This window comes from Furipterus horrens, unplaced genomic scaffold, assembly GCF_987537825.1.
Source record: "Furipterus horrens unplaced genomic scaffold, mFurHor1.1.pri manual_scaffold_8, whole genome shotgun sequence".
Lineage (NCBI taxonomy): Eukaryota > Metazoa > Chordata > Mammalia > Chiroptera > Furipteridae > Furipterus > Furipterus horrens.
This window is the reverse complement of record NW_028327178.1, coordinates 92112546-92120908: the sequence shown is the minus strand read 5'-3', so window position 1 is coordinate 92120908 and position 8363 is coordinate 92112546.

Genomic DNA, 8363 nt, shown 5'->3' with positions numbered 1-8363 from the left:
CATATCTTGCAGATTTGGAAACTGAGGCACAGAGAGTTTGAGTTATCTGCCCAAGGTTTGACAACTACTAAATGACAGACTGGGATATAAATGCTATCCTCCTTACTCCAGAGGTCATTACTAAATTCCTACATATCTACTTGGATGGGTTCTTCAGATGACCTCACTCCACTGAATGGACTGAGAGAAATACATTTTGGGAGGTGGGGGAAAGGGTGGTGGGCCATTGAAGAGGCTGAACAGAGCGAGGTAAGAGGTCAGAGCCAGCTGTCCCAATTTTTCTGGACTGGCCTTGCTCAACCTCACATCCATGAGGACCTCTGGAAATATGACCCTACAGCCAATTGGCTCTAGTTCTCAGCCCAGAATACTAGGGACAAGGAGCCAAGTAGGTAAGAGGTGACAGGTGAGGCTCTTTGGAATGATGCCAGGAGTAGTCCAGGTGCCTCCTTCTGAGCCAGGGTGTCCTTGGGTGAAGCAGGTGGGACAAAGGATTCTGGGACACAGGGCATGACATATCCTTCTTTCAGAAGGAAAATCAGCCTCACTCCTTTTCCTGGGGGTGGTTGTAATTCTATTTACCTAAAGTCTGTTTTTAAAAATTAAAATGTATTAAAGGATGCAACAATTTACATAAATAATTGTATAAAACCCAAGCAACCCTTGTAATTTCTAAAAAAGTTATAAACAGAAAATGCAATCAAGATAAAGTTAAGTTCACCCTTGACTCCCTCATTCAATCCCAGAGACCTTCCACCACCGCCCCTAATTTGGAATGTATCTTTCTTTCCTTTTTGACACAACATATGGATATACATATTGAAAGTATTTTGCTTCATTGGGCTTACTTTGCTTCTAGGCTTAGAAGTATGCTTTAATTTTTTAAAAATTTACTTAGTTACAGATACATAGTTCAAAATTCCAAAGGTTCAGTAGAAAATACAGTGAAAAGGAGGTGTACCTCTCTCCCCAGTTCCCAGCTATTTGGTCTCCTCCCTAGAGGTAACTACCAACTCCAGCTTCCTGTGATTCCTTCCAAAGATATTCTGTGCTTTTAATATCCAATGCATATCTACATATATGTATTTTTGCCCAGATACAAAGATACTGTTATGCCCCTCCCTTTTTATTTTTTATTTTTTTATGTTGTTTTTACTCTTCAGCATATCTTGCAGATCTTTATTAGTATGGAGAAAAGCCTCATTATTTTTTACACCTGCATTGTATCACATTGTATGTATGCATGATATTTACCAGTCTCCCAATAAAAGAAAGGTTGTTTCCAATATTTTATTACTACAGACAATGCTTCAATTAATATTTCTTTGCAAGATGAATATCTATTAGAGGGAATTAGTTGGTTGAGATTATCTAAAAAGTTTAAGTAGCAATGTAAAAGTTGATAGATATTGCCAAATAGCTTCCAGAATGTAACAATTTATACTGCTTATAGGTTTGTTTGTTGCTTTCTATATAAATATATTATATTATATGCTCTGTCCTTAAGGTTCCCATTTTCCCTCACCCGTGTGACTTGGAGTTCTACCTATGTCAGTACATGTAGATCTACCTCATAAAAATAAAAACTGTCTTACAGTTTCCCATTTTATGGCTGTAGATAGCTTATTTAGTTGATACCTTACTGATGGACATTTGGGTGGTTTTCAATTTTTTGCTATCACGAACAATGCTTCAGTGACTATTGTATGAAGAGAATAGATTCAGAGATGTGAACTGCAAGATGACAAGTATACATATTTCAAATTTACATAGATGCTGTTGAATTGTTCTCCCAAATTATTGTGTCAGTTTAGATTTCTACTAATGGTGCATAAGAACTTTAGGTTTACATTTAGAACTAGCCTGCCCTGGTAGGGTAGCTCAGTTGGTTAGAGCATCATCCCAATATGCCAAAGTTGGGGGTTCAATCCCAGGTCAGAGCACATACAAGAATCAACCAAAGATTGCATAAATAAGTGGAACAACAAACTGATGTTTCTTTCTCTCCCTCACTCTTCCTTCCTCTCTCTCTAAAACCAATCAATAAAAAATAAATAGATTATAAAAGACTGGTCCATGTATTTCCTTTTGAATTAAAATTCAGAGTCCTAGTTATCACTGGGATCATCCAGGTCCTGAGACACTGCCTCCCCAGCCCCCACCTGCAGAATCTGAGTGGACAAGCTGAGTATTGAGAAGAATGAACACAAATGAGGGGCAGGCTGTCCCCCATTAGCTAGGTGGTCACCCAGGTAACACAACCCTTTCCAAAGGAAAGGCTACTTTGGGAGAAAGTGAGCTCCCCATCCGTAGAATTGTCTGAGTGAAGGTTTGGTGTCAACAAACACACTGAGCATTTACTCTGTGACAGGTCTAGGGCTGGGTGTCTTGACCCAGAGATGAGTCAGATCCATATCCTGTCCTTTCAGAGCCTTGATACTCATGGAGAAAATAGATAAGTAAACAGACAGTGACAATTCTGTCTGCTAACTATTGAGTTGGACTTCCTTTTCTGAAAATATCTGGAACTTCCTGCTATATAACACATGGAAATGCAGGAAATAAAAACAATAAACATCCTTTTAAATGCACAACTGGTTCTGCAATAGTTGGGGTTTTAACAGACAATTGGGGAGGTGAAGTCTTGGGCTTATGTGAAATTTGAGGTTGGAACTGAGACCCTTGATAGTGAAAGAGTAGGCTAGGGGGAAATAAACAAACATCTGACTACTAGCACAGGAGACAAAAAATCCTTGTGTCTGTCTTGATTCTGTCTTTAGGTGGGGTAAAGACACTGTTTCCTGAGAATTTGAAACCACATGCCTGCCCTTAATGTGTCCAGTGTTCATATTTACATCAGCTGCATGGCTGGGAATCATTGAGGCTATGAAATTAACATAAAAGGAGACCTACTCCAAAACTCTTTCTCAGATGCCTAGCAAAAACAAATGCAAATCCTCTCTGGGTCTACCCACCCCCCACAGTAGGTTACACAGAAATCCTAAAGTCCTTCCAAACATTTATCTGCAAAGAAAAAACTGATGAAATACACAAGGAAACAATTCACCAGGAGTAAGATTCAGCAGACACAAGGAACAAAAGAATCAGACTCCCAATTACTTCAGATAACAGAATTATCAGATAGTGATCATTAAGTGGATTGAGCGTCTGCCTGCGAGCTAAGTGTCGCTGGTTCGATCTTCCAGTCAGGGTACATCAGAGAAGGAAAACTCTGACTCCAAAAAACCTCCGCTGCCTTGCGGCATACCTCTTCAGGGGAAGGGCTAAGGGAGTAAACCCCGACAGAAAATCCGGAGCCGGAGTCCCTAAGGCGGTTTGACGTTGTAGTCAACACCGGCAACTCCTGCGGCGCACCTGAACCCAAGCTGTATTGACTCTGTCTTTCCCTTGGACCCTTCAGCTGCGAAGAGAGGGGGGGTCTGCTGCATGGGCAACAGCAGACCCTCCATATTACCCTGCCCAGGCTCTGTAGCTTCAGCGTCATCGCAAGATGTCGATTCAACACGGGAGGAGACAGATACCATGTCACTCCCGAGTCGGACTGCACAGCTGTTACAGAACCCCTGGGCTGCTCCAGTTGAAAACAAACCCACGGGCTCTTTAGTTAGGGGCCCGATTGCCCGCCGCCAAAATTATAACTCTCAATACCAGAGTTTGGTGAAAAGAAAAAGAATTGTTTATTTAACAGTTATATAGATTTAGTTATTTGCAGATTTCTGTTGTTAAGTCTTATGCTCTTTAAAATACCCACAAACACATATCCTTGCCTCCCCCACTTCCAAACCAGGCTAGTTTTAGGGAAGTCAGAGAAACTGTTTCCCTACTTTCCCAACACAGTTCAGCTTTACCAGCAGCTGCCAATCATTCAATCTGATTGGGGAGGTCCTTTCTGTGCTGTGGTGCCCTCCAGCTCTCAATGCAGGACCACCTGGATTCTCAGCCTCCTTGCAAACTGTCTTCTTCCTGCAAACTGTGCGGATCTCCTTTCCTTCTCAAAACCGCATGGCGAGAGCCTCTTAACGCAGCCTGGAGACCCCTTCTCCAAGCCACATGGAGAAGGCCCCTTCACCAAGCCACATGGAGAAGGCCCCCCCACCAAGCCACGTGGAGGGAGCACACGAGAGAGCGAGAGAGCGAGAGCGAGCGCGAGCGCGCGAGTGAGAGAGAGTCAGAGCGCCAGAGCCAGAGCGCGAGTGAGAGCCCGAGTCAGAGAGCGAGAGTCTCAGAGAGCGTCCCAGCTAAAATGTCTGCAGCTGCTTATATATCCCTGACTGCGTCATCTGACGCAGTGGGCGTTGCAAACAGTTCTGACCATTCACAGAACCTTACGTAGGCTCTGTGTGCTTTCCATACCATCCCCTGGTTCAAGACTCCTCCCATCTGCCTGAGGCTTTGGATGCATTAAAGCCATTTGCATAAGAAAGACACTAGCCACCAGCCTCAGGCATGTGGAAGCATTTGAAAAGCTGCTTACTTCTCCCCATCCCCCAGCAGCAAACTCTGGGGATTTTTGGACTCCCCTGTTTCTGTAACACAGCCATTCTCGGCGGTGCAGATAGACTCTTAAGAAGCTACACCATCGTCTCTCGAGACGGACGGCTGCCGATGATGATGAGGATCATTAAGTGCAGGATAGAAGTAGCTGCTAAATGCTTTGGGATCTTAGAGAAAGAACTGACTCCCTGATAGAATCAAAGTCTTCCTAAAGAAGAAAACTTTAAGAATTGTCTTTGAAGAATATGTAGGACTGTGCCAAATGAGGACAGATGGTGTTGGGAGTAGCCAGTGGGGTGTACAAAGTAGAATGCACCAAGGGAATGACTATTGGTAATTTATTTTCTCAGGTGCAAATAGGGCAGGAAAGTGGGGGAAGAGGCAATGCAGGTAGGTAAGGAGACAGATCATGCTGGCCCTTACAAGCTATCTTAAGGACGTGCAAAGGAAAGCCAGTGAAGGATTTTAAATGAGAGGTTAGTAAAGTTCGTTCATTCATTCATTCATTCACTCATTCACCAATGATAGAGAATGGGTCGAGAATAAAGAGTGGCAGCAGGAGACTAGTCACCTGGTAAACATCTAGGTGAGAAATCATGGTGGCTTAGATCAAGGTGGTGGCAGTGAAAATGGAGAGGAGTAGGTGGATTTGACTAATATTTAGGTCAAAGTTTGAAGGTGGATTGTATACAAAGAATGGGGAAGTGGGAGATATCAAGACTGATTCCCAGGTTTTTCACTGAGCATCTTAAAGATCAGTGGTACCATTCACAGAATAAGGAATTAAGGAGAAAGAATAAGTTGCTGGAAGAAAGATCCTGAGCTCAGTTTTAGATATTTGGAATTTAAGGTGGTTTTAGGATATCCAGTTGGCAATGTCTAAGAAGCAGTTTATTGAATATATATGTCTGTATTTTAACAAGAGAAATCTGGGCTGGAAGTAAAGATCTGAGAGCCATCAACATATCAATGGTACTTGAAACCAGGGATATACACTAGAGTCCTTTGGGAGCCTGAGTTCCATCTCCTGTTGTATTGGTTAAGAACTTTTGGTTGCAAGTAACTAAAGACCCAACTCAAACTGGATTAAACTAAAAAAGGAATTTGGTTGAAATGTTCAGCAGTAATTGCCTTCAGGCAAGGCTTGATCCAGTGGCTCAAATGTGGAACTAAGATCCAGTCTTTTCTAATTTCTTCAAAATACTCCCTAGTACAGTAGTTGGCCTAATTCTTGACAGGCTCTCTGTCCACATGCTAGTGTAGGGGAATGGTTATGCCAAGGCACCTGTCCTCAGGGTACTTGTAAGGCCAGATCTCTGGTTCATTTGGGTCCTTACAATACTTGGACTTGAGGGTTGAGGAGGGATCTTCTGTGGGCCTCCCAGTGGGCCTCACCAGAGATGCAACCCAGGAACAAGAGGCAGCTAATGAAGAAGTTAAAGGTATTTTCTGGGCCCTGTGCCACCACTCACTTGCTGTATGATCCTAGGTCGGTGCTTCTTTCTAGGCCTTAGTTTCCCAATCTGTACATTGGACTAGATCAGGCCTTCCCTACTTTTTCAATCTTAAGATGCTTTTAATTATTTTTTCCTACATGCCACTGACTTCCACTCACCTCCATTTGTCATCTTATTTATTTATTTATTTTAATCTTCACGCGAAGACATGCTTACTGATTTTAGAGAGAGGGCAGAAAGGGAGAAAAAGAAGGAGAGAAACATCGATGTGAAAGAGAAACATTGATTGGTTGCCTTGTATGCACCCTGTCCGGGGACTGAACCCACAACCTATGCATGTGCCCTAACTGGAAATCAAACCATGACCTTTTGGTTTACAGGACAATGCTCTAACCAACTGAGCCACACTGGCCAGGGCTATTTTTAACTTTTTGTATAATTTATTGTCAGTTGATTTAAAAATCTGCAGATCAAGCCAATGCTGTATCTTTAATCCTTTTTTTTTTTTTTTTTTTTTTGGCTTTTATAGCAACCCTGACTTTTTCTACTCTGTTCTTGTGTTTCTTTTGTAGATTTTTTTCTGTTGTTGTTGTTGTTTTCTTCTTACCCAGGTCATATTTTTCAAATCTATGTTGGGTTGATTTTGCTTTGTAAAATCCAAGAAATTGTAAATTTTATCAACGTCTATTGTTTTGCCACCACCAAAGTGGGTTCAAATCTGAAGACAAAGATAATTTTCTGATGTATTTTCAGACAGTTTGGTTAGTTTTTCTCAAATTTCTGACTTAGGTACTGTTGTCTTCCCAGGATAAAGGACCTCTGTGACCATTTGTTTCTGTGGAAACAGTTGATATATCATAAACTTTCTTTCCTCACTGGTTACTCGTGTCATTCATAATGATGGCTGGTCATCAGGCAACCAGGGAGGAAAAAAGCCTCCAGTTATATTTAAAGATTTCTTATACTCATCAATCTGAGATTGTTGCTTTAAGTTTCTGTCTCACAATTTTTTGTTAATGATCCTGGCTGGGTGGCCCAGTTGGTTAGAGCATCTTCCTGTGCACCAAAATGTTGCAGGTTCGATTCCTGGTCAGAGCACATGCCTGGGTTGTGGGCTCGATTCTCAGCTAGGGTGTATATGGGAGGCAACTGATTGATGTTACTGTCTCACATCAATGTTTCTCTCTCTCTCTCTCTCATTTCTTAAAAAAAAAATCAATAAAAAATATAAAAATTTTTGTAAATGAAGTCTCAGGAGAACTGCCTTTTGGACCTTCAGTAGCTGAAGTCTGAATGCTGGGGACAATGCTGGGGATTTGGGAAACAAGTGAACAGTGCTCCCACCAAAATATCTCAAGTCCATCCACTTCTGTCTGCTACCATCTTCTTTCACCTGGTTGATTGAAGCAGCTTCCTTGCTGGTCTTGCTGTCAACTTTGCTTCTTCCAATCCATTCTTCACTCAGAAGCCAGAGGGATGTTTTTAAATTCTAAATCGTGGTCCTGTTCCTACTCTACTTAAAACCATTTAGTGGACTTCCCATTACTCTTAGAATAAAATCCAACTTAGCCCAACGATCCTCAAAGGCCATTTGTCCCTTGCCTACTTCTCCAGTCTCAGCTCTTGTTCATTTCATTCCACACTGGCCTCCCACATTGCAAGGTAATTGTAACCTCAATCTCCTCATCTCTATACACACTGCTCACCATTGCCAATGGCTCCTTCTTATCCATTGTCTCTTCTTAAATACTACCTCCTCAGGCAGTGATATTGACCACCCAATCCAGTCTATAGTAGGTCTTTCATTATTCATTATCATTGCACCTGCTCCATTGCCTTCATTGGCCTTATCACAACCTCAATTGTTTTACTTCTTCTATTTTATCGCTATCTCACTATCATTATTAGTAGATATTTGCCATTTTTCCCCCTCCATCTAGAATCCAATCACTCTAGCCTTCACTCAGTTAACTTCACCCAATTGCTTTTAGGGTGTGCTGTCCTAAGGCAAGAATAATATATTCATCAGTCAACTTTTCACAGACCCTTTTCTTTTGCTCTCCTTCACACAGCAGGTATGGCAGATATATGACCTCACCTTAATCAATCTCATGTTCTTTCTAAGCACTTTGACTCCTGAATGGATGATGCGAGACAATTCTAAACTAATTGGAGACCTGGCTGGTGTTTCTCAGTGGACTGAGTGCCAGCCTGCGAACATAAGGGTCACTGGTTCAATTCCTGGTCAGGGCATATGCCTGGGTTTTGGGGGTGTGCGAAAGGCAGCCATTTGATATATCTCTTGCACATTGATGTTTCTCTCCCTCTCTTTCTCCCTCCCTTCCCCTATCTCTAAAAATAAAAATATTTTTTTAAATGCCTTAAAAAAAA